The 26,827-nt window shown below is 42.4% G+C and overlaps 1 long non-coding RNA gene across 1 annotated transcript; it reads right to left on the reverse strand.

Moving 5' to 3' along the window:
* Window positions 1-2,790: 2,790 nt before the first annotated feature.
* On the reverse strand, window positions 2,791-26,479 carry LOC142055220 (uncharacterized). Its single transcript, XR_012659846.1, has 4 exons — window positions 25,537-26,479; window positions 13,059-13,188; window positions 9,916-10,017; window positions 2,791-3,393 (listed from the first exon to the last, which is right to left on the reverse strand). It is a non-coding gene; the product is annotated as an uncharacterized LOC142055220 (long non-coding RNA).
* Window positions 26,480-26,827: the final 348 nt, after the last annotated feature.

Below are 26,827 nucleotides of genomic sequence, written 5' to 3' on the forward strand. Positions count from 1 at the left end.
AGAATCTTTTTTAAGATTAAAAAATCTTGTAAGTTTACCTAGAAAATAATTCCTGAGGATTACTTGTCACTAATTCTGAGATCCACAATACCTTAATGAATTAATATTTTCCTATATAAATGTAAAAATGTACTTAAAATTCAACAGCTTCTTCCTGAAAGTTAGTATTTGTAATCTGATTTTAAAAACAAAAAACCCTAAAACAAAACAGCAGAACCCAAGAGCTTGCTATTTCCCAACTCACTGTAACAATATATTTCAAAGCTTCACCTTGGCTATTGTGCCAGAGGGAGGTCAATATGTGGATTAGAAAAAGAAAAGTGTAGTACATGTGGGTTCTTGAATGAAATCTTGTTTCAGATAAGAAGTAATGGTGTCCTTTTCTTGATTTCTGTGTAGGAAGAAGTAAAATGATTGCTGCAGCACTTAAATAAGCCATATGATATTTATCTTGGAAAAGAATCATAATTTGATTTGAACAATTTGTCAAATAAGTATGGTGGTAGGCACTGCCTAAGGTTAGTACATGGAGCCGTTAACAAGGCTCCTGGTTTAAATTTCTAATTCTTCCAGTGACTCATGGACAAGTCACTTAGTGTTTTTATTCTCTGAGGAAATTTTGTAAAACTTCCCTTGATAATAGCAGCACTGGTAGACAAGTTACTGGTATTTCCCAAGAGGAGATGCAGCATCTGTATCATATTTTCCTTGTCTGCAAATCATCACTAATATCATCTACCTCATGCAAATCATAGAATCATAGAATGTCCTGAGTTGGAAAGGACCTGCTAGGATCATCCAGTCCAACTCCTGTCCCTGCTTAGGACAACCTCAAAATTCACACCATGTGTCTGAGGGTTTTTTTCAAGTATTTCTTCAATATTGTCAGGCTTCGCACCGTGACTGCCTCCCTGGGGAGCCTGTTCCGCTGCTCCACCAGCCTCTGGGTGAAGAACCTTTTACTAATATCCAACCTAAACATCCCCTGGCACATCTTTCTGCCATTCCCTTGGGTCCTATCATTGGTCACCAGAGAGAAGAAATCAGCACCTGCCCCTCCTCTTCCCCTTGTGAGGAAGTTGTAGGCCATGATGAGGTCTCCCCTCAGTCTCCTCTTCTCCAGGCTGAATAAACCAAGTGACTTTAGCTGCTCCTTATATGTCTTCCCCTCCAAACCCTTCACCAACTTCATGGCCCTCCTCTGGACACTCACTAGTAGCTTTATATCCTTAATATACTGTAGTGCCCAAAACTGCCCACAGTACTTGAGGTGACGCCTCACCAGTGCAGAGTAGAGTGGGACTATCGCCTCCCTTGACCAGCTAGCAATGCAGTGCTTGATGTACTCCAGGACACGGTTGGCCCTCTTGGCTGCCAGAGCACGCTGTTGGCTCATGTTCAACTTGCTGTTGACCAGAACCCCCAGGTCCCTCTCTGCAGAGATGCTCTCCAGCCTCTTGTTCCCCAGTCTGTATGTACACCCAGGGTTGCTGTGCCCGAGGTGCAAAATCTGGCACTTGCTCTCGTTAAACTTCATACAGTTGGTGACTGCCCAGCTCTCCAGTCTGTCCAGATCTCTCTGCAGGGCCTCTCTGCCCTTGACAGTGTCAACAGCTCTTCCCAATTTTGTGTCATCAGCAAACTGAATTAGTATTCTTTCCCGCCCTATATCCAAGTCATTTATGAAGAGATTAAAGAGTACTGGCCCTAAGATGGATCCCTGTGGAACCCCGCCAGTGACTGGCTGCCAGCCCCATGTAACCCCATTTACTATGACCCTTTGAGCCCAACCCATCAGCCAGTTGCTCACTCACTGCATTACACGTTTATCCAGCTGTACGCTGCACATTTTGTCCAGGAGGATTCTGTGAGAGACAGTATTTACAGCTTTACTGAAATCCAAAAAGATCACATTGACTGGCTTCCCTTGGTCAACTAGGTGGGGAACCTTGTCATAGAAATAAATTAAGTTTGTTAAGCAGGACTTTCCTCTCATGAACCTGTGTTGGTTGGGACCAGTGACTGTGTTGTCTTTCAGGTGTTTTTCAGTAACTCCCAGAATAATCTTCTCCATATTTTTATCAGGCACAGAAGTGAGACTGACAGGCCTATAGTTACCTGGGTCATCCCTCTTGCCGTTCTTGGAGACTGGGACAATGTTTGCCAGCTTCCAGTCAACTAGGAATTCTCCAGATTCCCAAGAGCATTGAAAAATCATTGAGAGAGGTCTCACTATGACATCAGCCAGCTCTTTAAGCACCCTTGGATGAATCACATTAGGCCTCATTGACTTACAAGGATCCAGCTGGAGCAGCAAGTCCTGCACAAATTTGGGGTTGATTGGGAGTTTATAATTCCCACAACCATGGTTCTCTAGCCCAGGGCTCTGGAGAGCCCTGAGCCCACCACTGGTGTTGAACACTGAGGTGAAGAAAGCATTAAATGTCTCTGCTTTGTCTATGTCCCTGTTGATGGGGTGACCGTGTTCATCAAGTAATGGGCCAATGTTATTTCTGGCCCGCCTTTTGCCGTTAACATATTTTAAAGAGCCCTTTTTATTGTCCCTCATGGTACTGGTCAGCTTCAACTCTAATTGAGCTTTGGCTGCATTAATTTCCTCCCTACAGTGGCAAACAGCACCTGCATAGTCTTCTCATGTCACCTGACCTTGCTTCTACTGGCCATATACTTTCCTTTTTTGCCTTATTTCTAGAAGATCCCTGCTCAGCCAAGCCGGCCTTCTGCATCACCTGCTTGACTTCCTACACTTTGGAATTGCCTGCTCCTGTGCTCTTAGGCGGTGGTACTTAAAAAAGTGACCAGCACTGATGGGTCCCAGCACCTTCAAAAGCCTTTTCCCACTGGACCTTACTAAGCAGTTCCCTGAGCAACCTAAAGTCTGCTCTTCTCATGTCCAGGGCTGAGGTCTTGCTGGCAGTTTTCCACCTGTTACCATAGTTTTTAAACCTGACAGCTTCATGGTCGCTATGGCCAAGGCAGCCACCAATCTCCACTTCATCCATGAGACCCTCTCTGTTAATAAGCAACAAGTGTTTGAAACTCAACAGATTAACAGTTTTATAAAAAATGAGCAAACCAATTTTGAGCAAAGGTCAGATGAAAGCTACCATATATGAGGTGGAAGATGTTACCCACATTTTATCATTACTACTTTATGACCAGTATTAAAGTTATATGTACCATCCCCTCTCACAGCTGAGGACTTCATGAAGAGTTCAAACTGATCAAGTCATATTAACTACAGCTTAGATATCCTCTTTAACCAAATGCAAAGGTCTGCAATGAATAGCTAAACTGACACACAGAGTTGCCTTGTAGACTAGACAAACACTCAGGAAATTACTAAAGTTGGACATTCATGGTCACAGTGTGCTGGTTTTGGCTGAGAAGGGGTTAATTCTCCTCACTGTGGGGGTCGGCTACCTTTCCAGCTTCCCGCGCTCTGCCGCGTGGCGACGGGGGGGGGGGGGGGGACGGGGGGGGGGGGCTGGGAGGGGCAGGGCCATGGTGGGGATGGCTGACCCCGACTGGCCAATGGCAGGTTCATTCCATACCATGTGACACCATGACCAATATATTGAGGGGGGGCGGTGGCAGCGGGGATGCGTCGGGTCGGCGGGCGGCGAGCGGCTGCGGCGCGTGCAGTTTGTTTCGGCGGTTCGTTCCCCCTCTCCCCTCCCCTCCCCCTCCCCCGGGGCTTTGCGCCTCTCGTTGTTCTCCTTTACATTGCATTTCTACTGTTGCTTCTTTTAATTTTAATTATTAAACTGTTCTTATCCCAACCCACGAGCATTACCCTTCTGATTCTCTTCCCCATCTACCGGTGGGGGAGTGAGCGAGCGGCTGTGTGGGGCTGAGCTGCCGCTAAACCACAACAGTCATTTTGGCGCCCAACGTGGGACTCGAGGGTTGGAGATAACAACAGCTGCTGGTCACAGCACCATGTTGTCCTTTTTTGCAGTTGGTGTTAGAAATCGGTGTTGGTTGTTTGAGTCTGCTGTGTTCTGCTGTGATTAGTAACGTTTTGCCTACAAGATTTGTTATACAAACACTCGTTTTCAGCTTTATCTGGTATTTGGGGTTTTTGCTGAAACCGTTAATGTACTTCGGATACCACCTTGTTGAGGCAATTAGCAATTATACCTCCTCCTCTGAGAGATTTTATATGGAGGAAATACAGAATAGTACCTTTGCAACTTTGTTCTATGATGTCTGTGCCTTTGTTACAACAACGTTTTTGTATCTTGAACATCCTTGGGTGGTTAAGGTGCACTTATTGTTAGTTTTTGGGCATGTTGTTTTGGTTTTGACTAAGCAACTTAAGAATATCACCCAGAAATCTGCCCCGAGGCTTGATAGTTACGAGTGGCAGGGCATGTGGGATAGCATGGGCAAATACCTAGGGCAGTGGGCACCCCCAGTGTTTTGGAGTTTCACCCCCGAACAAGTGCAGAACCCTAAAAAACTAGTAGAATATTTGGAGAAAGTATGTTGTTACGCTGGGAACTCCAGAGAGACACAGATAACTGCTACATGCTGGGGTCTGGCCCATGCATACCGAGCCCTGCTCAACAGTATTCAGTGCCCCCAGGGGGAAGAGAATCTCTCTGGATTGAAATGCAAAGTGACTGGCACTGTAGACAATCCAGTCCTGACAACAGGCGCTGCAGCTACTCAAACCCCCACAAGTACCGGAGCTAGCTCAGAAAATAAACCCGTACCAGTATCGGTTGCCCCCATACACAAGACGAAATATTGGAAGCGGACATCAACTCGTTTAGAACGGGATGATGAAGAACCAGGGCCATCGCGGGGAGAGGAGAGAGAAGTAATAAATGAAATAGAGACCACCCGATCCCTGTCCTTAAGTGAGTTGCGAGATACGCGAAAAGATTATAGCCGTCGTTCAGGTGAGCACATTGCCACCTGGCTGCTCCGATGCTGGGATAATGGGGCCGGTAGCCTGGAACTAGAGGGAAAAGAAGCCAAACAATTGGGATCCCTTTCTGGGGAAGGGGGCGTTGACAAAGCAATTGGAAAAAAACCACAAGCCCTCAGCCTCTGGAGGCGACTCCTTTCTGGAGTGAAGGAAAGGTATCCCTTTAAAGAAGATGTTACATATCGCCCAGGAAAATGGACAACTATGGAGAAAGGCATCCAGTATCTAAGGGAATTAGCTGTGTTTGAGGTGATTTATGGTGACCTGGACGATCAATGGTCATCCAAAGATCCAGATGAAGCCGAGTGCACACGACCCATGTGGCGGAAGTTTGTACGGAGCGCACCATCTTCGCATGCAAACTCATTGGCAGTGATGTCCTGGAAAGATGACGAGACACCAACGGTGGCAGAGGTGATAGATAGACTCCGGGATTACGACACAAATATCTCTTCCTCGCTTGTCTCTGCTGTGGAGAAACTATCCCAAGAGGTCCAGCAACTCAAAGAAGATCTGTCCTACTCCCCACCTCGACAGAGCAGTGTCTCAGCTGTTAGGAATAAGCGTCCTTTGGCTCAAAGAAGGGGATACACACCACGGGCCACCCTATGGTTCTACCTGCGTGACCACGGAGAGGACATGATGAGGTGGGATGGCAAGCCTACTTCGACCCTACAGGCACGAGTACATGAACTGCAAGGAAGAACAGTCACTCAGGGAGGCTCTTCCAGGAAAGCTGCTGCTCCAGTTTCCAGCGAGCAAGTCCCCAGACAGAGGAGTAGAAGCGCAGATTTTATTTCTAAGTGTAATAGAGGGACTCCTGATTCACATTTACAGGAAGTGAGTTGTGACTGCCATGATCAGGACTAGAGGGGCCCTGCCTCCAGCCGGGTGGAGGAAAGGGATAACCGGGCTTACTGGACTGTGTGGATCCGATGGCCTGGCACGTCCGACCCACAGGAGTATAAAGCTTTAGCGGACACCGGCGCACAGTGCACCTTAATGCCATCAAACTATATAGGGGCAGAACCCATCAGCATTGCTGGAGTGACAGGGGGATCTCAAGAGCTAACTGTATTGGAGGCCGAAGTGAGCCTAACTGGCAATGAGTGGCAGAAGCACCCCATTGTGACTGGCCCAGAGGCTCTGTGCATCCTTGGCATAGACTACCTCAGGAGAGGGTATTTCAAGGACCCAAAAGGTTACAAGTGGGCTTTTGGTGTAGCTGCCTTGGAGACGGAGGAAACTGAACAGCTGTCTACCTTGCCCGGTCTCTCAAAGGACCCTTCTGTGGTGGGGTTGCTGAAGATCAAAGAACAACAGGTGCCAATCGCCACCACAACAGTGCACCGGCGGCAATATCGCACCAACAGAGACTCTCTGATCCCCATCCATAAACTCATTCACCAACTGAGGAGCCAAGGAGTCATCACTAAGACCCACTCACCCTTTAACAGTCCCATATGGCCAGTCCGGAAGTCTAATGGAGAGTGGAGACTAACAGTAGACTATCGTGGCCTGAATGAAGTCACTCCACCGTTGAGTGCTGCTGTGCCAGACATGCTAGAACTACAATACGAACTGGAGTCAAAGGCGGCCAAGTGGTATGCCACAATTGATACTGCGAATGCATTCTTCTCAATCCCTCTGGCAGCAGAGTGCAGGCCACAGTTTGCTTTCACATGGAGGGGTGTCCAGTACACGGGGAATCGACTGCCCCGGGGTGGAAACACAGTCCTACCATTTGCCATGGACTGATTCAGACTGTACTGGAACAGGGAGAAGCTCCAGAACACCTTCAATACATTGATGACATCATTGTGTGGGGCAACACAGCGGAAGAAGTTTTTGAGAAAGGTGAGAAAATAGTCCAAATCCTTCTGAAAGCTGGTTTTGCCATAAAACAAAGTAAGGTGAAGGGACCTGCACGAGAAATCCAGTTCTTAGGAATCAAATGGCAAGATGGTCGTCGTCAGATTCCAATGGATGTGATCAACAAAATAGCAGCCATGTCTCCACCAACTAGCAAAAAGGAAACACAAGCTTTCTTGGGCGTTGTGGGTTTTTGGAGAATGCATATTCCAAATTACAGTCTGATCGTGAGCCCTCTCTATCAAGTGACCCGGAAAAAGAATGATTTCAAATGGGGCCCTGAGCAACGACAAGCCTTTGAACAGATTAAACGAGAAATAGTCCATGCAGTAGCTCTTGGGCCAGTCCGGGCAGGACAAGATGTAAAAAATGTGCTCTACACTGCAGCCGGGGAGAATGGCCCTACCTGGAGCCTCTGGCAGAAAGCACCAGGGGAGACCCGGGGTCGACCCCTAGGGTTTTGGAGTTGGGGATACAGAGGGTCTGAAGCCCGCTATACTCCAACTGAAAAAGAGATATTGGCAGCATATGAAGGGGTTCGAGCTGCTTCAGAAGTGGTTGGTACTGAAGCACAGTTGCTCCTGGCACCCCGACTGCCAGTGCTGGGCTGGATGTTCAAAGGAAACATCCCCTCTACACACCATGCAACTGATGCTACATGGAGTAAATGGGTTGCACTGATCACCCAGCGGGCTCGAGTAGGAAACCCCAGTCGCCCAGGAATCTTGGAAGTGATTATGGACTGGCCAGAAGGCAAAGATTTTGGATTATCACCAGAGGAGGAGGTGACATGTGCTGAAGAAGCCCCACTGTATAACAAACTGCCAGAAGATGAGAAGCAATATGCCCTGTTCACTGATGGGTCCTGTCTCCTTGTGGGAAAGCACCGGAGATGGAAGGCTGCTGTATGGAGTCCTACACGACAAGTAGCAGAAACTGCTGAAGGAGAAGGTGAATCGAGCCAGTTTGCAGAGGTAAAGGCCATCCAGCTGGCCTTAGACATCGCTGAACGGGAAAAGTGGCCAGTGCTCTATCTCTATACTGACTCCTGGATGGTGGCAAATGCCTTGTGGGGCTGGCTGCAGCAATGGAAGCAAAGCAACTGGCAGCGCAGAGGCAAACCCATCTGGGCTGCCACATTGTGGCAAGATATTGCTGCCTGGGTAGAGAAACTAGTTGTAAAGGTACGGCATGTGGATGTCACGTCCCCAAGAGTCGGGCCACTGGAGAACATCGAAACAACCAGCAGGTAGATCAGGCTGCCAAGATTGAAGTGGCTGAGGTGGATCTGGACTGGCAGCATAAGGGTGAACTATTTCTAGCTCGGTGGGCCCATGACACCTCAGGCCATCAAGGGAGAGATGCAACATACAGGTGGGCTCGTGATCGAGGGGTGGACTTGACCATGGATATTATTGCACAGGTTATCCACGAATGTGACACATGCGCTGCAATCAAGCAAGCGAAGCGGGTAAAGCCTCTGTGGTATGGGGGACGATGGCTGAAATATAAATATGGGGAGGCCTGGCAAATTGACTATATCACACTCCCACAGACCCGCCAAGGCAAGCGCCATGTGCTTACAATGGTAGAAACAACGACTGGCTGGCTGGAAACATATCCTGTCCCCCACGCCACTGCCCGGAACACTATCCTGGGTCTTGAGAAACAAGTCCTGGGGCGACATGGCACCCCAGAGAGAATTGAGTCAGACAACGGGACTCATTTCCGAAATAGCCTCATAGACACCTCGGCCAAAGAGCACGGCACTGAGTGGGTGTATCACATCCCCTATCACGCACCAGCCTCTGGGAAAATTGAACGGTACAATGGACTGTTAAAAACTACACTGAGAGCAATGGGGGGTGGAACATTCAAGCACTGGGATACACATTTAGCAAAAGCCACGTGGTTAGTCAACACAAGGGGATCTGCCAACTGAGCTGGCCCTGCCCAGTCAGAAATCCTACATACTGTGGAAGGGGATAGAGTCCCTGTAGTGCACACAAAAAGTATGCTGGGCAAAACAGTCTGGGTTCTTCCTGCCTCCGGCAAAGGCAAACCCATTTGTGGGATTGCTTTTGCTCGAGGACCTGGGTGCACTTGGTGGGTGATGCGGGAGGATGGAGAAATCCGATGTGTGCCTCAAGGGGATTTGATTTTGGGTGAAAACAGTCAATGAACTGAATGGCACAATGTGAACTGCTATATAATCCTGTGTGTCACCCCTGTGTTGTATCAATGATATCAGAGTATGAGCCTCCCAACCCATGGAAGATCAACTATGAAACAAGCCATGCAGCAGTGATGGAACGATGACTGACTCAGTATGCAGCAACCCAACGCCACACACCATCTCTCCCACCCGGAAAGACTGATACAACAGATGGAGCCCAGAGTCATGGACTGGGTGAACTCAATGGACATTTTAATGGACATTTTACAGGGAAGGTCCATGAACTAAGGGAATGATGTCTGTGTATTATGTTAAAGGATGGGAAGGGGAGGGGTGGTGGTTGGTACGGTTGTATTGCATCATATGGGACCTGGGAATGGTGTAAATGGTATGGAATAAGGGGTGGAGAATGTGCTGGTTTTGGCTGAGAAGGGGTTAATTCTCCTCACTGTGGGGGTCGGCTACCTTTCCAGCTTCCCGCGCTCTGCCGCGTGGCGTGGCGGGGGGGCTGGGAGGGGCAGGGCCATGGTGGGGGCGGCTGACCCCGACTGGCCAATGGCAGGTTCATTCCATACCATGTGACACCATGACCAATATATTGAGGGGGGGCAGTGGCAGCGGGGATGCGTCGGGTCGGCGGGCGGCGAGCGGCTGCGGCGCGTGCGGTTTGTTTCGGCGGTTCGTTCCCCCTCCCCCTCCCTTCCCCCCTCCCCCGGGGCTTTGCGCCTCTCGTTGTTCTCCTTTACATTGCATTTCTACTGTTGTTTCTTTTAATTTTAATTATTAAACTGTTCTTATCCCAACCCACGAGCGTTACCCTTCTGATTCTCTCCCCCATCTACCGGTGGGGGAGTGAGCGAGCGGCTGTGTGGGGCTGAGCTGCCGCTAAACCACGACACACAGAAACTGGCAACAGAGAGAAGTCAGTGGGCAAACCTTCTGGATTTTGGATGACTGGCTGTGGTCACTTCAAGTTGTCTTCCATTGCACTCACCACTTTCAAAATATCCTGTGGCAATCAATAGATAAATAAAAAATTAGGTTCAGAGCCTTTACAGTCAATTCCAACCCTTAATCCAGTCCCATGACAGTAGGAATTAATTCACATAGTTGGGGGCTGAATATCTTAAAATGTCACCCTGTGTTTCTGTAACATCTTCAGAAAGAACATGAAATTCCAGTTTCTGTATAAAGAATGCATTTATTTGTTTTTCATTAATCCATCCTTTGTCAACATTGTACCTCTTCCCAGTAAACTAATTCGTTTCAGTCACTATCCTTAAAAAGCGCAGCTGAGAAGATAGGGCAAACGAAAGTAAATGAATGTTATTTTTAAAACTTTTTTTCATTGTAAGAGAATTCATAATGCTGTATTACCCTGAGCAGTTTCAGTCTTTACATTTCGAGAGTACTCCAGCAGGTGGATGTTTTACAATATGTATCACCTAAATGGACTTTTCTTTACCAGCAGCATTTTAGAATTAAACTCCTGCCAAGACTATCGGATGTCCATGAAAGTGATGTTGCTTTCTATATCAGAGTTTGCGACAGCTACAATATTTGTTTGCAGCATTAAATACATGCTTGCAGTAAATATGTTTTGTGCCAAAGGGAGGTATGTCTTCTGAGGAAGGTGGCAAGCACCTGGCTTTCTGGTCACAGGGAAAATGAATGCTACATTTTCAAGGAAATATATGGTGTCTGATGGGAACTAGATTTTGAATATATTAGAGTTAAATTTCAAAGGTTTTTAGATGCCTGTCTAAAGATGCAGACATGTCTTACTAGGTTTTTAAAAAGTGCCTAGCCATATAGGAATTATTTCTCTGAAAGACAATTTCCTTAGGATTCCACTATTTCTGTCTCTTTCAGTGACGAAACATAAAATTTAATACATAAAACCTGGATCGCCTGGCTCTCCACATACAAAATCTCAAAATATTTTGTAACATGCAAAATACCTTGTGTCCCTGCCTCAGCCAAGATTTCCTACCTTGTACGGACAGCAGGATGAAATGTGAGCTGAAATTTTTTTTCACCTTTATTTTATTTATTTTAAATTGACTATGTGACAATTCTATTAAATAAAAATAAAAAAAGTACAGTGACACTTAAAATCTCAGTCTCGCAGACTTCTAATGTGATTTCAGGCCCTAGGGCCTAAGGGAATTAGAAAAGTGAGATGTGGGGCTCTTAATTTTGGTGGTTTTGTTTGTTTGTTTGTTTTTACTTCAAATCATTAAATTAAACATATGACTGCCTGCCTTAAGACATTATGAATTTTTGAGAGATTTAATCAGGGAAGAATGTTTATGGCAATAACTTAACTGGATATACCACGTTTTATTGTCTCTTCTTTGTCATTGTCTCACTCCCTCTCAGAGCTTAAAAAACACTTTGTAGATTTGTCAAAAGCCCAGCTTCACAAAGGCTGCTATATACTGTTCACTGAGGGACTCCAGATCTGTTTTGTATGAGGCTACTAATGAGCTAATATGCTGTTACTGTTTTGGAGAGCTGCTATATGTGCCCTGACATGGCCTTCAGCTGAACAGTGATGGGGACTGAAGCCTGTTTTATTGCCTTCACCAGAGGTTTTTTCAGAAAGGAGGCAGGGATATAATAGAGATGTTAATCTACTGTACTTCTGATCTTCCCTGAATGACTTCATTGCTATAGACAAAAAGCTGTGCCTATTAATCCTTGCCTGTGCCCAAATAATGCTTGGCTTCAGTTAAAATTGTTTTGAAGGGTGTTAATTAGCATGTTGCAGAGAACTGGATTTGTGATCCTACCATTTATCCAATGAGAAAGTGGATTAGGATCATTAGACAGAATGCACCTGCAATACTGGGTGGAAATGGTCATAATTCACAATGCAAATTTAATTTTATTCATCATAATCAGAGTAGAAAGTTTTAATGTCACATTCTCAAAAAACTAGAATCTCTAAAAAAGCTAGATTATGCAAATATCTTTTACTCCTTATTTTTCCTTTACTTCACCTTACTAAAAACTGAGAACACTTGGCCAACAACACAAGTTCTTGGCAAGATAACAAACATACACAAGGAACAGAAAAACTTAGTAGGGGAAAGAGACAGCTCTACTATATTTTTTCTTCTTTCTACAGATAGTTTTGTTTCTTGCTCCCTTATTCAAATATTTTATAATCAAAATCTTAAGTGCAGGGATTTTTTTAAATTTGATTTTTTGTTTAAGCAAAGAAGAATAAAGATACATACAAAAAGCAATGAGAACATCGAGGAAAGCAGTAGTCATTGTCATCCCTGTTAGGATGCTGCTATTGTTTTTGTGCTCCCTATAACACAGGACCACAGGCTGGGGAGGGACCTTCTGGGCTCCTTGGGCCACTCAATAACTGCATTATACAAGCTCCTTTCATAACTAACCATGCTCCAACTGAAAGTAGGTCAGTGTTTCACCCATTTCTCCTGACTACAAGACTGTTTCAGACCCTGTACTTCAGCTTCTTCTGAAAGCTTCATTTATTCATGAATTGTTCAAGCTCATTTGTTCATGGGCCAAGAGTATCCTTTAGTTTAAGTAATTCTTTCCTTTCTTCTTAATCCCCATGACTGGCTCACATAGATCAGTCAACTTTCTCATTTTTCAGTGCTGGACAACCAAGTGTTTACCCTCCCTTCACAGGAGACGCATGCTTTAATTTAGTTAATCTTTCCAGAGCACAGATGACCAGAGCTGTGTAGTGCAGTTTTGATGCTATCTCACCAGCACCCTTCACAATGGCATTGTTCCTTCTCTTACCAAAATCTAGTGAAGTAAGAAAGGTTGAAAACTTCACAAAAAAGTTTAGAGGATATCAACCAGTCCCTTACATTCTAGGGTATTTTAGAAGTGTGAATCCCTACTTCACTGACAATTATTTGTATAAGATGAAATGGGCATTGTCCTAATCAGACCTGAATTTAACTGATTAACTACTTGATCCTAAGGAATTTAATACTTATTTTCAGTTTTACCAGTCATCTAGCTGGGGCCAGGAGTTGGAAGGCAAGTTTTGCTTACTGATTCTGCAATGCTTCAACAGCAGCATTGTTTTGGACAAGTTCAGGGATTCATCTGAGTTAAGGTAGTTGCACAATAAAAGTCAAAAATCCTTTCTTCATCCAGGTCTCTTCTTAGGTCAGTAGCTGAACTTAAGAAAAAAAATAAAGAGTTAAAAGGCAAACAGATTGCAAGCAAACATTGATATTTTTCTTAAATTTGGTTAAATAAAAATAATATTAATAAAAATAATCCACGTTCAACCAAGAACATTTTGTTCACACAAAAAGCAAGGTGCATTGCTTTATTCTTTGGCTAAGTTTTTCAGTCATTATTTTCCTCAAAGAGCTGAGGTAAATATTTAACTGAACCTTGATAATGAAAAGTGACTAGCAACCTAAAATGGAATGTAAAAATAATGTGCACTTCAAAAAGTGAAAGAAGAAGAAAAGCATTCCTGAAAGGAATTTCTGCATTTAAAAATGTTCATAGTGAAGTATCTGGATGTTTTAAAATCATTCCTGCCCTCTTTGGGATCAAAAACGTGTGTAAAAAATCAAATTGCTCACCTACACTGAGGGCAGGGCAAAGCAACCAAGCTTCAAGGTAACGGAATTCTGCACCTGACCTCAGGCACTTACTTCCCTCCTGTACCAAGATCTCTGCAGCTGGAGAGGTTTGCAAATGTGGTTATGAAGCGCCTGAGGCAGCTGCTTCTGCAGGCAGCCTGCACAGCTGGAGGGTTACTGAGAGACCATGGGGAAAACATTCATATTTTGATCAGTGAATTGACTGCTCTGAGTCAGGAGATGGCTGTTCTTTAAAGACCATAATTGTTAATGAGCAAACTCTATTCTGTGCTGAGAGAGCAAGCACAGTTTCTCTCAAGATTTGGTTAATTCTGGGTCTTTAAGTGAACTATCATATGGGAAGTAATTTGTTCAGTGATTTCCCTGGGAAAAATTACATATTGTCCCTAAGTTAAATATATACCCTCAAGTGCTGTAAGAAATGCTTTGTTAACTCTCTTCTAATGGATGTAGGATAAAAAACCCTAACCTGTTAAAAAAAAGTACTAAGTGTTCTATTTGGTTCTCTGGTGCTCATGAGCACAGGTTTTCATAAAACTGGTTGGTTGGTATGTAAGTCAGGTTTGATTGGTGTCTAAATGAACAAATGGATCGTGAACACACTTTTACATGTGTAGAAATAGAAAATACACACAGACATGACTTGCAATTGCAGTTATTACTATGCAAAAGAAGTTTTAAACATCTTTATTGGTCCTGGTTTCTCTTCATCTTTATTCTTATGGAACCATCCATCTCAGAGAAGGCTTGAAAATAGACTGAATTACATTTCTTGATCATTTGTAGCCTTTAATTTTTAAAGCCTCTTGCCCTTTGTTCCCCTCTTTCCTAATTTACTGCTTCAAAGCCTTAGGAGCCATGGATTTCTACTTTGCTGTTTAGACCTCCATTGTTTTCCTAGAGAGAGGCATTTCAACACAGGAAACTCTTCATAAGTTTCAAAACTCCACATCTCCAACCAAGATATTGAAATACTTCCTAAAGATTCATTTGTGACTTCTATTTGTCCTTGAGGAAAGCACAAAGTACAGACTTTCCATCAGAAACTTTAACACAAAACAGGCTATCAGTCTGAAATGCAAAAGAAATGAAAGTCAAAATCAAACATGGCTAAGCCCATGTCTGAACTTGCTCCTTGATGAAATAAGGAGGTAAAAGGACACATACCAAATTAAAGTAAGCCTTCTCTGGCCACTTTTCAAATGCAGGCCCTTCTCATGCCTGGAATGAGGGGAACTAATGAGATGGACGTTCAGTATGATGAATATCATCACTACCACTATATGGTCTATGGTAATGCTTCTGTGGTTGTCAGTGGTTTCTTTTAAATATATATGTCGCACCATAACTTAATGACAGAAGGGAGTGTGACTAGTTAACCTAGAAGATCACAGACCTTACTGCTTTGAAGCTTTATTATAAGTGGATGAATGTGGTTTTGTTTTAAAATATTGTTTCCCAGTAAAACCATTCAATAGGTCAAAATTAAAATTGGTTTTGGTCAAAAAATGAAGAAAACATCCAGCTCTGAGAGTTACCTCACTAGTGCTAACTGCTGGTAAAAGATTTCAGCCCTGTAGATGTGTTAATAACATGGCTGTTGCAATTAATTAGAACTAATTCTAATTTCTTTCTTTGCCAGGGAAGTCCTACACTTAAACCAGGCCTTTGGTTGACATTTGTAAGACTGATGACAGAGAACAAACAATTGCTTCATGCTGACCCAAAGCTATAAAAAAGTGAGATTCCAGCATTAAGCAAATTATGCAGCTAGAGAGAGCACATGTAAATTTATAGTGCATTTATAGTGATTATTTTATTAATAAACTGGAGAACTTTCTTTTATAAGGCTGTCAGTGCAACAGCCCTTCTAAATATCATATTAATTTTAATGCTCTTATTACACATTTTACTGTGCAAAATAAGTTTCATTTTTTCTCTTAGTACATAAATACCCCCCCCAACCTAATGAGTCTATTACTATGTATTACCTCATTGCCCCATTTACAGATATGCACCAAACACAGCACTTTCACACAAGTGGGCTAACAGCGTTCAGCAGCTGGCAGCACTTTGGAGGCTTGATTCTTTATCTGACAGTAAGTCACTAAGTATATGATATTCTTTTTTTTGTTCCCTCACTCTTGCAAACTGAGGAATGTAGCTATCATCTGGAAGTGGAATGGTGCGGTATTCGTAGGTGTTGCTTGACCCCTAATGGAATGCAAAATCAATCTTAATTGTTGTTCTTTGTTGATTCACCCCAGAGACATCAAAGACTGTGTAGGTCCATTTTGGAAAACTGGGACATTTATACTTTCTGTGTTTCTACAACTCTCCAAAAAATTGTAATATGTCTATGGTGACATTTTCTAATTCTCTTATTAGAGATATTTTTTTGGTCAACTTATCCTTAAGATACTATTTGGTAACTTGCACTCTTTATGTATAAATTTGTTTCAGAAACAGAGCCCTTAGCAATCACACAATTTTATTTTCTGTACTGCCCTGTTCCAATTCATAATAATGCTGACGGTGCCACTGTCAAAGAAGCAGACCATAGTTTACAGCTGTGATCTTATTATGCACTCGTTTCCTGAAGCCATGAGCTAGAAAGTACTTTTCACCTGCATCATACCAAATAGTTACAGGAGTATGGTAAGGTTTTTGAGGGAACCTGTGGGTTTGAAAGATAAGCCTATGCAGGGGTTGGAAAATGAGGTGTGCAATCAGCTAGTTCCAAGGGCGACACAAGCTTATTTAGTCTATAGCAGATATTTCTGGTATTTCCGAAAAACAAGATTAAGGTGACTGATTTCTATGACCAGCAGAGAGATCCACCCAGACTTGTTCAAATCCTGGGAGGTCCCAATTCCCTTGGAGAACGTAACTGAAGCTGCATCAAGCATACAATTTAACAACTGTCTATTACATCCCGGCTTTTCATGAAGAATTCAGATGAAGTCAAAGCTTCCAAATGTTAACCTAAGAAGTACTCAGAACCAATCAGATTAAGGAGCTGATGGACATGTCAGCTTCCTCTGAAGTATTACAGGCCATTTGACCACCAACCATCAGAGGACTTACTTTATCAGTAACTTCTGTGGATCCATTTCTGGCACTTTGTTTCTGTTTCTTCTCTTGCTTGTTTGCTCCCTGTTACCAGGAATGACTACCCAAGCTCAGTTGCCATGATTCCCCTTCACTGGCCTTTGTGTAAGTCATCCTGGATCATCACATTGTCAAACCCCCCAAACTCTATTTGTTCTCAGCCTTCATACTGTAACTGAGGGCTCCACTGTCTACTCCCTTATGCAGAATCGCAGCCTCTGAGACCAGATTATTTCCCTTCTTCCTATGCAGTGCACCGATCTTTACTGCAACAAAATTTAAAATCTGTTCTTTTGGTTTCATCTTTAGATCATAAACTTTGCCCTTCTCTTACCAAACTGGCATTTGGCTTTCTGCTACCCAAATTTATTCCTGTCTCAGTGGCTTGAATATTACTGTTTACCGGGAATAACTACAGTAGAAATAATTAACTGACATCCCAGTCAGAGTTTGGGTCATCAAACTGTGAGAAGACAATAAGATGAGTCTTGTCTGATGGAGCTTGAGTTTGGTAATTGGCATAACATAGTAAAAACTAAATAGAGTAGGTAGAAGCAAAGAGGTGATTAGATTGCGATGCTACATTAGAAGCAGTAATCCCAGAATCTACATCTCTGGCATGCAAAGATAAATCTTGATCTTATAATTAAATCCTATCATAAGATTGATGAATTAGGAAACTTTTATGGGAAATTCTAGTGAAGAAGGTACTAAAGTGCCTCAAAGAAAGCTGGGCATATCAGCATAGAAGCCGCAATCACCAGCAGGGCTGAAATGAGAAATAATGACCTCAGACCACATAAAATAAGGAAGCCTAGACACAGACCAAGATTGCTCTGTTTGGTCCTGAATAAATACAACAACCACCAAAAAAAAAGGCCGAGGTGGGGTGGGAGAAGTGTTTCAAAGTGTCTTGCTGCCACGTGAGTATGCCAACAGGTAAATTACTTTAAAGCCACAAGGTCATGCTTTGGAGAGCATAAAGGCAATAAAAGAAAGAGAGAAAAATCTGCCGGTCTGTCCCACTGGTGTCTTAAGCTGTCAACAGGTACACTACAAATACACACAAATCATATGGATACCACATTTTATATATTGCTTTTCGCTGTCTAAGGGAAAAGTGAAATCACAATTAGGCTCCCCATCATGAATGAAGGGTATTGAAGTAGCCTGCATGTGCCCTGGCAGTGCCACATGACATCATAGGATAGCTCAAGATGGATTTCATGTTGATGTAAACCACTGTTTAATTTCAGGAGTATACGTATCAAACAGCTCTAAGACTTGCTTCATGGACGTTAAAAGAAATGTTTACTTTTTCAAGCAATTACTTAACTTTCCCAATTATGCAGAAAAATGACCTCATTGTAGCACATAAATGTGCATTGGAGACTCTATATGTGCATTATAAAAAAAATATAGCTTTTAAAAATAGATATGCAACAGGATTGAGATACTTGAGCCCTAGACACATGCAGTATATATGCAGTGAGAGTAAAGGGATCTTTTCTACTGTCATTACCACCCAAGCCCCACTGAACATTTACAAAAACAAGAATATCTTCTGAAGTGTTTATAATGGTATCTACCTTATTTGCAGGAAACCAGCCAGATGGGATGACAAAGATCAAGCTTTCACACTGTGAAAAACAAGTCTTTACTTCCAACCTCCTCCTACAACCCTTAGACAGCCCTTACTGTCTACTTTGTGCTGGTACTTTGCTCTGCATTACCACCATACAGATAAGGTTGTGGGATGGGACCTTATTGGATCAAAAAAACCTGAGCTACTGCATCTCTCAGCCTCTAAACTGAACATAAAGAAATAACCTGGAGCTTTCATTAATTCCATTTACCTTTAGAATTTTCTGTAGGCAGCATTTAGTCATTCCTCTCTGCAGATTCAGTAGAAAGGTGGCAGCTGTAATATTCTCTGCTAAAAGGGTATTTTGGTGTATCATACATGATTTGAAAGGTTTGACAGAGCTTCTGCATTTACCATCAACAAGAGCATGATTTGGAAATATCTTTCCTGGACAAGAGGCTTGTGAGAGAAACTATTATAAAGCTAAGTAAATGCATGCCTAAAATAAAAGGAAGCTATCTGTGTGTGAGCTGCTATAAGGTCAGGAAGTTGGCAGACATCTCCTAAAATTTCTTTTGTCCTTACTTGCAACACTCCATCCTCCATTCAGCTGTGTCATTCCTTGTAAGTCCTGCAGGTTTAATCTGTGCAAATTAGGAAAGAGCTTGCAAAGGCTGGAAGACAACCAGTGACGCCAGCTACAGATTGCTTCTCACGCTCTCCAGCAGTCTAAAAGAGCCACATAGACACATGCATGTGCAATACATGTGTGTTAAAAAAATGGGTTATGCATAAGATTACTAAATATCTACAGGATTCAGCTCAGTCCTGTAGGTATTCATTCTTCCATGAGACATTGCATATATTTTCCCAAATAAAATAATCAGCGGAGACTGAAGGGATAAACTCATGGGTGGCACTGAAAAGTATGATGCAAACATAAGCTTTCCCTGCTGTCACCTTCTAATGCCTCTCTGTAAAATATTGAAAGGAAAAATTATCATCAAAAGAAGTTTGCATCCAAGGTTTCAAGAGAGCTGGTTAATATGCACAGTTGTCCCAATAAATCGTTAAATGTGTTTGCACTGAATTCGTAAATCACTGTGTGAGGCACTGAAATAACTGGCACTACTGTTTTGGCTCAGTTACCATTTTTACATCAGGGACTTATTTTCCAGTTTTTTCCTCTAAGTTGCTGTAATCATGTGCTGCAGTTGAATCTAAATTGAATGGCATGCACAATAAATATGCTCCCTCACTGAGATCATGCTAGCACTATAAAATGTAAAAGAAAACAGTGGAAGGCATTGAAGTGGTTCACACTGTGACCTTTTATAAACCAAGAAAAGAAAAACAGCAGAAAAGCAAAATTTGTCAGATTTATCTGCTCCTTTTGGCTTAATAACAGAGACTATGTTTGCTTGTCTTGTGAGGACATCTGTGGCACAGGAAAAAGCCTACCTGAGCAGAAAAGAAATCCCAGATCAGAGACTTCTTTCATCCACTCACAGATGTAACCCAACTGTGTATTTTTTTTCAGAATCTTACATCTGAAGTGATGACCCTTATGCAAAAGGAGTCACTGGAGTGAGCAGACACTGACTTGCAAAGTAAGCAACAAGTTTGGAGCCGAAAGACTCATTCTGTACCTCAACAGCGATCCTGTCTGTCACAGCTTTGTTATTACTTGATCTTATGCCATGCAAAACCCACAAATCTTCAGAAAGCAAAATAGCTACAAATGCCAGAAGGGACGTTAGCATCTCTCAGTCTCTTCCAAATATAAACAGCTACAAATCAAAAGCTGATCTTACAAAGTGCTCTTATCAGTGTTTAAAAACAATCAGGATCCTGTAACACAAGGTTATCTGCTTTGCTTGATTTTAGTTCTTGTATTAACATCAAATGCACTGAGCAGGACAGAGAAAAGTGAGCTGGACTAGCCCAGAGTATAGAAGACCTGGTTTCTGATCCCAAATCTGCCCCCTGGCTTCCTGCACAACAGAAACTCCACAACAAGCACCATGGAACACCGATTACTTTGCCTCTAGTTATTTATTCATCTGGTCAAGCTAGACTGTTTTACAGGGCAGGCAATCTTTTTGGTAAGCTTTAAAGTAAAGCTAATGCAAAGTGACAAGACTTGGATTTCTATACAGGCAATATATTAGCAAAAGGCCAGTTCTTTACATTTATTGCCTTCCACAATTGTGCTTCAGCTGAAGGAAACAAAAAAACTCAGTAATAAGTGTAAATCACCTTAGCTTTTCATAATGCTCTACAGTTTTTTGAAAGCGCTGTTTTCTAAAACATCCTATATGACAACCCCATGCTCATGGTTTTTAAAATGCAAAATGATGTATATTAAGTGACTGAAAATGTATAAATCAAAGTTTATATAAACTTAATATACACACACACGTACAAACACACTTGGAGAATGTGACTGATACTTTGCAATGCATGTTAAGGAACATTACAGTCATTCTCTGCTTTGCAATGGAAATATATTTGTTTTTAATGATGTTTTACTTTTGAAAGACAGGAGCTAAAAATGTTAAGCTCTTCTGATTGTAACTGGATTTCTCACTTTCAGACTCTAGACTATTCCTGATTTTATTTTCCAAAGGAAAACTAAATCACTAAAAGTAAATAGCTGGAAATCTATTTCTCTCAGTTGTTCATACAGATATATACTTACGTCTCAACTCCTCAATTCTGGTACTTTTTCTTTTTTCTTTCATATTGGTGCTACCTCTGGTAAAATTAATTCAGATTCACAGAAAAAATTAGGTTGGAAGGGACCTCAGGAGGTCACCTGCTCCAACCTCCTCAGAGCAATGCCAGCTTTAAGGTGTTCAAAGTGAGATCAGGTCCAGCTGAGGTTTGAAAATGTCCAAGGAGGGCCATATGCTCCCATCCAGTAAAGAGCTACAGGTACTGTAACTTTTGGCAAATGACAGGTACAATCTTCAGCAAGATCTGGGTGAGGTTGTTTTATCTCCTCTCTGGTTCTAAAATCCTTTTAGAAGGGTCTGTGTTTTGGAGATGCTTTATGCTGAAATCCACTCATTTTGCAGTAGAGAAAGGAGGAAAATAAGGAAGAGCAGAGTTGCCCAGTTTCTTAGCTGCTCGGTGTCGTTACTGCAATTCCTCCATAAAGGCACAAAGTTTTCCAGTTGACTGGGAAAGAACAATTGGATTTTTCGCTACAATGGTCTGCAGGCTTTGCTCCTACATCCAGGAAAAGGCAAGTGGAGAAATAGTATGGACAGAGATAAAGCCTTCAGCAGGAATGCTAATCCAACCTAAGCTAATTCACTCTTCAGAAATTGTTCTCAGTCACCCAGGGGATGTAGATATCACTTTTATCTATGACCTTAAGGCTATTTTTTAGGCACCTGTCTCCCATAACTTATGTTAGAATCATTCCCATTACTGCCCAAAGAAATCTACTTGCTGTCCATTGAGAAGTCCAGAAACAGTGAGCACATCAACATGCCAATGTCCCAGCTGCCTTGACAACCTGGACAGTTGTCACAGGGCTGAAGGCAAAACTGCCTGGACAAGGCAGCTAAATACAAACCAGCTAGGAATATCACTAGCTCCCAGATGTTCATGCCAGGAAACACCACAGATCCATTGGGATGCAATAACAACAATAATAAAAAAATATTATCTTCAAGGAGAGTCCCAAACCAGAAAAGCAAGGCAACGTTATTTGCTTACACCCTGGTTCCATAATGTGTAAGAGGAACACCATGGGGGCCAAATGAGTGGTGCTGCAACTCTCGCCCTAAGGACTGAAGTGGATAAACAGATCATTTGCACTGAAGCCATTTAGAAAATGGCTATAAATAACCCACACGTTGATCTTTGGCTTGCTGCAGCCTGCGCCAGTATGAGAAATGACTCCAGGAATAATTCCAGAAAAAAGCCCTGTCCACTTGCTGACTTCCATTCTGCCGTTTGCTTTCACATCCACTTTCAGATAAAATTGCTCCTGTTGGAATACCCTAGCATACTGCAATGCTATGAAAAATCACATTGCTGCTCTATTTCTCCTGCCTTGGGAAAGGAAAACAATCTTGATATTCTCTTCTTAGAGTGCCTTTGCATCCGCTTTGTCAGTGGGTTTGGATGGAGTCTGGAAGAACATTTCTATCCTGCAGAACATTGTAGGGACCCTTATCATTTCATGTGTTTTCTGAGTTCCATAACACTCATTCCAGCCCCATTTGATGTAAATTTCTTCCATAAATCTGCACTGTAACTTTCCTCAAGCCAGCATTACATTTCCTAGCACCCTCTACCCCAGTAAACAACACATGGTTTGAGTATCTCCATTGGTAAATCTACTGATTGAATGAAACAAACTGCCTAGTCAATAGGAAAAAGTCCAATGGCAACATAGGAAGTCAGGAAACACAGGACAGATCCAGAAGAAATTACTGGGGGGAAAATCAAATGCCTGTATGGAAAGTGTTGTAATTTAGTTTTATTCCAGGTCTAAAAGTGGAAAAACTTAAAGCTTCATAGTGCTTCACAGCGGCGCCATTCAAGGTCTGCCAATGTTTCCATTATGAACAGCAATTTTCAGGGGTTTGTAAGTCAGCCATAAAAATTTGCTTTGGGATGAAACTAGAAATAAAAGCTCTCCACGCAAAAACTAATTCTTCTCCCCCCCCCCCCCCCCTTTTTTTTTTGATGGAGAGAGTTAAATTGAATTTGGTTATTTTTAAGCCAGCTCAGATTAAAAAAATATATAATTGGTCATTTTTTGTACTCGTACAAAACATAGATTAACTTATAAGTATCTGTGGTTCAGCAGATGACAAAATAGATGTCAATATCATTACACTGCAAGAGGGCAAAGGTCTTTTTGGTTTGCATTAAAAATGTGAGCATCATTCCCAAGAGACAGACAGTAGTTATTCTGTGCAACTTTGCAATGGCAAGGTCTCATCCAGAGTACTCTACCCAATTGGAGCATCACGTGTTAAAAAGGAGTAAACCACAGAAGAACAATAAAAATCATACATACATACAAAACATGACATAAGGAAAGACTGAAGAACTTAGATTTCATCTACGAACAGAATATCAAGGGATAAGTGACAATAGCTTCCCACTATGAAAAAAAAAAATTAAGGAGGATGGTGTTCAGATGCTTTCCAGGATCACTTCATGAAGAGTAAGAAAGAAAGAAGTTTATCTGCAAGAATGAAGCTTTATGTTACATGCCTGTAAATTCACATGGCAGTGAAGTCATGCAGTGGAATCACCCCGTCTTGACCTGGTCATATCACTGAACAAATATTTCTCTTGGGGCTGGATAATTATTTTGAAGTTGGTGGTGGAACATTGCACTCAAATAATTTACTCAAATATAGCACTCAGATATATACCCTGAAGTTGTATGACCAGCTTAAACACACGCACATTATCTTTTTCACTGAACATAATTTGGAGGGTTTTTTCCCCTTTACTTTGTATTTCTAGAATTTTTAGCATATATTTTCAGCTTCCTGGCAATTCAGACTAAAAACCTGACATGCTACTAAGAAAAGCTCTCACACAATCATGGCTCTATATGAGCTACAGCTTTATGAAATGCATCACAAAATCATGAAATTTGCAACAGAACAACAGGAGGTTTTAGCTCTGCATTTATTCCACTATGCAGCTGGTTTACTTTCTACATTTTATTCTAGAGAAATTCTCTAGCTTCTAGAGAAACTAGACTGAGCAGTTTCTTTTTTTTTTACGGTGTGTCTTTTGTTTCTCTTTGCTAAACTAACATTATTTTGAGTGTCTTTTAACCAGCAATCTCCTAACCTTTACCTAAAGAGTTATTCCCTATATAACCAAAGGGCCAGAGTTATCTACACTAGTTTGAACAGAATTGAGACTCAATTTTTTTCAGTCTTTTGCAAAAGAATTAGGAGTTTTTTTCTGAGATTATTAGCAAGAAATATTTGCTGGCTTCTAGTCCTTTCTCTGGTAGCTTATCACAAAGGCTGGGAGTTTATGGTAATCTCAATACAGTGTAAAAACACTGATTTATAATTTAAAAGAATATGAAGCTCTGAAAAGCTTCTGACCATGTTTTACATTTTGCTGAGGGATTAGCTGACAAAGCATTTTATTTTATGTACATCACATAAATTTTAAATATTGCTGATTCTTTCCTAAAGAGAAGCTTATCTCCAAGTGGTGGCTGGGGAACTGATCATAACCTTCTGTCCCTCTCAAAGGCTTCTGACATTTTCTACTCCCCCTTTGGCCCCTGTAAGTATCAGGTCTTCTCTGAAGTGAAGTTATGGCCCCCAGGGTCTTTCCTCTGAAGGTTATTCATCATTTCTGCTGTCCTCCCTCACCCCCTCTGACCATGTCTCACTGGCTTGCATCATGCTGGTACCTCTGATATCTGCTTCCCAAGTGTTGACTGTCAACTTCAAACACTACCCTGACTCAACATATTATACACTGCTTTTCGTACTAAAAAGAAAAAAAAATTAAAACCCCAAAACAAAACAGTAGTGCACACCATTCTTACTCCTAGAAGGTCAAATCCTCAAGAACAGTGTTTCTCGTCCATGCTGCTATGACAGCACCTCACTCAGTATATCTCAGCTTGCAACACCAAATCCAAACACACTCAAGACCTAGATGTTTTGTCTCCTCATCTGGCTTGTGCAAGTAAAGCCCAGCTTACTGCTGATGGAGTAGGCAAGATCATCATCTACTCCCAGATAATCAAGCTAACAGCATGTTGACAGGCTTACATTATTCTGATGCTGACCAGAGACGATACCCTCATCATCCATACACCAAACACACCCCTGTAGGCAGAAGAAACTTCTTGAGCATTTGGCTCCTGCCCCTTCTACACTTCTACTCTGAGACAAACATACTGCTCTCACCAAGCGACACGGAAAGAAGCAGGGCTCCAGTCTGAAAACACCTTGGGAAGGGACAAGGTATGTCTTCTCAGGTAAGATCAAACAGAGCTCAGGGTGAGCATATCAGGGTAAGTTGACAAATCAGCTTAAATTATCTGTAATGGCACAGACTACACTGAAAGTTTGGTTTTGCCCTGAAACAGTTCAGGAGTTGATTGCCACTAGAGAGGGCCTGAGACACAGGCCACAATTTTCTTGCAGAAACAAGGGCCTGTGTGTAAGGTCACAGACAGACTTGGTGCACTCACCTAGTGAAAAAAGTATACAAAGTCTGTGTGTCAGCAAACATTTGATGACTGAGCTTGGATTAACACAGTGAAGTCACAGAAGGGCACAGAAGATTCCCCGTTCCTTGGTACTCTCTGGATGATGCCCCACAAAGCATACTGCTGCTGTACACACACTGCTCCATGCTGCACTGCAGGAGGACAACACACAAGACTCAATACCCACAGATTGCTTCTCCTCCTCGTTATCATCCTCCCTGCCTCCCCCAGATTTTAACAGAACAGACAGCAGATCATATCAGTGGCACAGAACTCTCATTTTTCAGTCTGGTACTTGAGGTTCCCTAGACCACATCTCACCTTCTCCTAAGAAATTTTCAAGAGAAATAACAAAATGAAGCAATACTATTATGAGCACTTGTTGGGTGGGTTACAAGTCAAGCTGCTGATGACTGAGTAAGTTTAATCACCTTCAGAGCCCTGTAACCTCCCTGAAATAGCCCAAAATGTTATGAAATGGATTTTGTACGCAGAAAGCAAGGAAAACAGACCTTTTAATTTACCAGACTTACAACTATGATTATGACAATAATGGTGGGTCAGAATGTTCCCATTACATCAGCAGATCTATAATTAGCCCCTAACTTTATTTTTGAGGGAGTAGGAATATCTTTCAGCTTGCCACTAGTTTCTGTATTAATTGCAACAGAAGTGCCCCCTCCCCAGCTGTCAGCATCATGCTACCATTTCACCTACATTTTCTCAAGGCTTAAAAATAAAATAAAATCTCCCACTGCTGAATTGCCCCTTCGACATCCTCTTCTACTTGATGTACTATCCAGCAGAAGCAGCTCCTCAGCTGGCACAGGGTCAAACCCCCAGTAACTCCACTCATGTCAGGTCCTTGGCTGATGTGTATTGGCATGGTTTGACTGGTCCCAAAGGAGCTACACCAATTTACAGAAGGAACTGGCACAGACAACTCCGCTCTACTCTGTATAGCATTAACAGGTCCTCCTAATTATTTATTGAAAGAACATTTTATTTTCCTGCTGCTCTCTGAAGCCAAGTCCCTCCAAGGTGGTCTCAATCCAGTGCCTGGAGATGGATGTTAAGCTATTTTTGAATGCCTGCAAGTTTTGCGTACCACCGTCAGGTAACCTTACCAGGTTTGGCCAGCCAGCCAGAAGCTAAACAAATTCAAAGCTCTGAGTATGATGCTGGGCACAAATATGGGAACAGAACTTGCGCCATTTAATTGTCTCAGTAAGCCAAAACACAATTTTGACTACAAGAGACATCAGCACATGCA

The sequence above is a fragment of the Phalacrocorax aristotelis genome, chromosome 3 (genome assembly GCF_949628215.1).
Source record: "Phalacrocorax aristotelis chromosome 3, bGulAri2.1, whole genome shotgun sequence".
Classification (NCBI taxonomy): domain Eukaryota; kingdom Metazoa; phylum Chordata; class Aves; order Suliformes; family Phalacrocoracidae; genus Phalacrocorax; species Phalacrocorax aristotelis.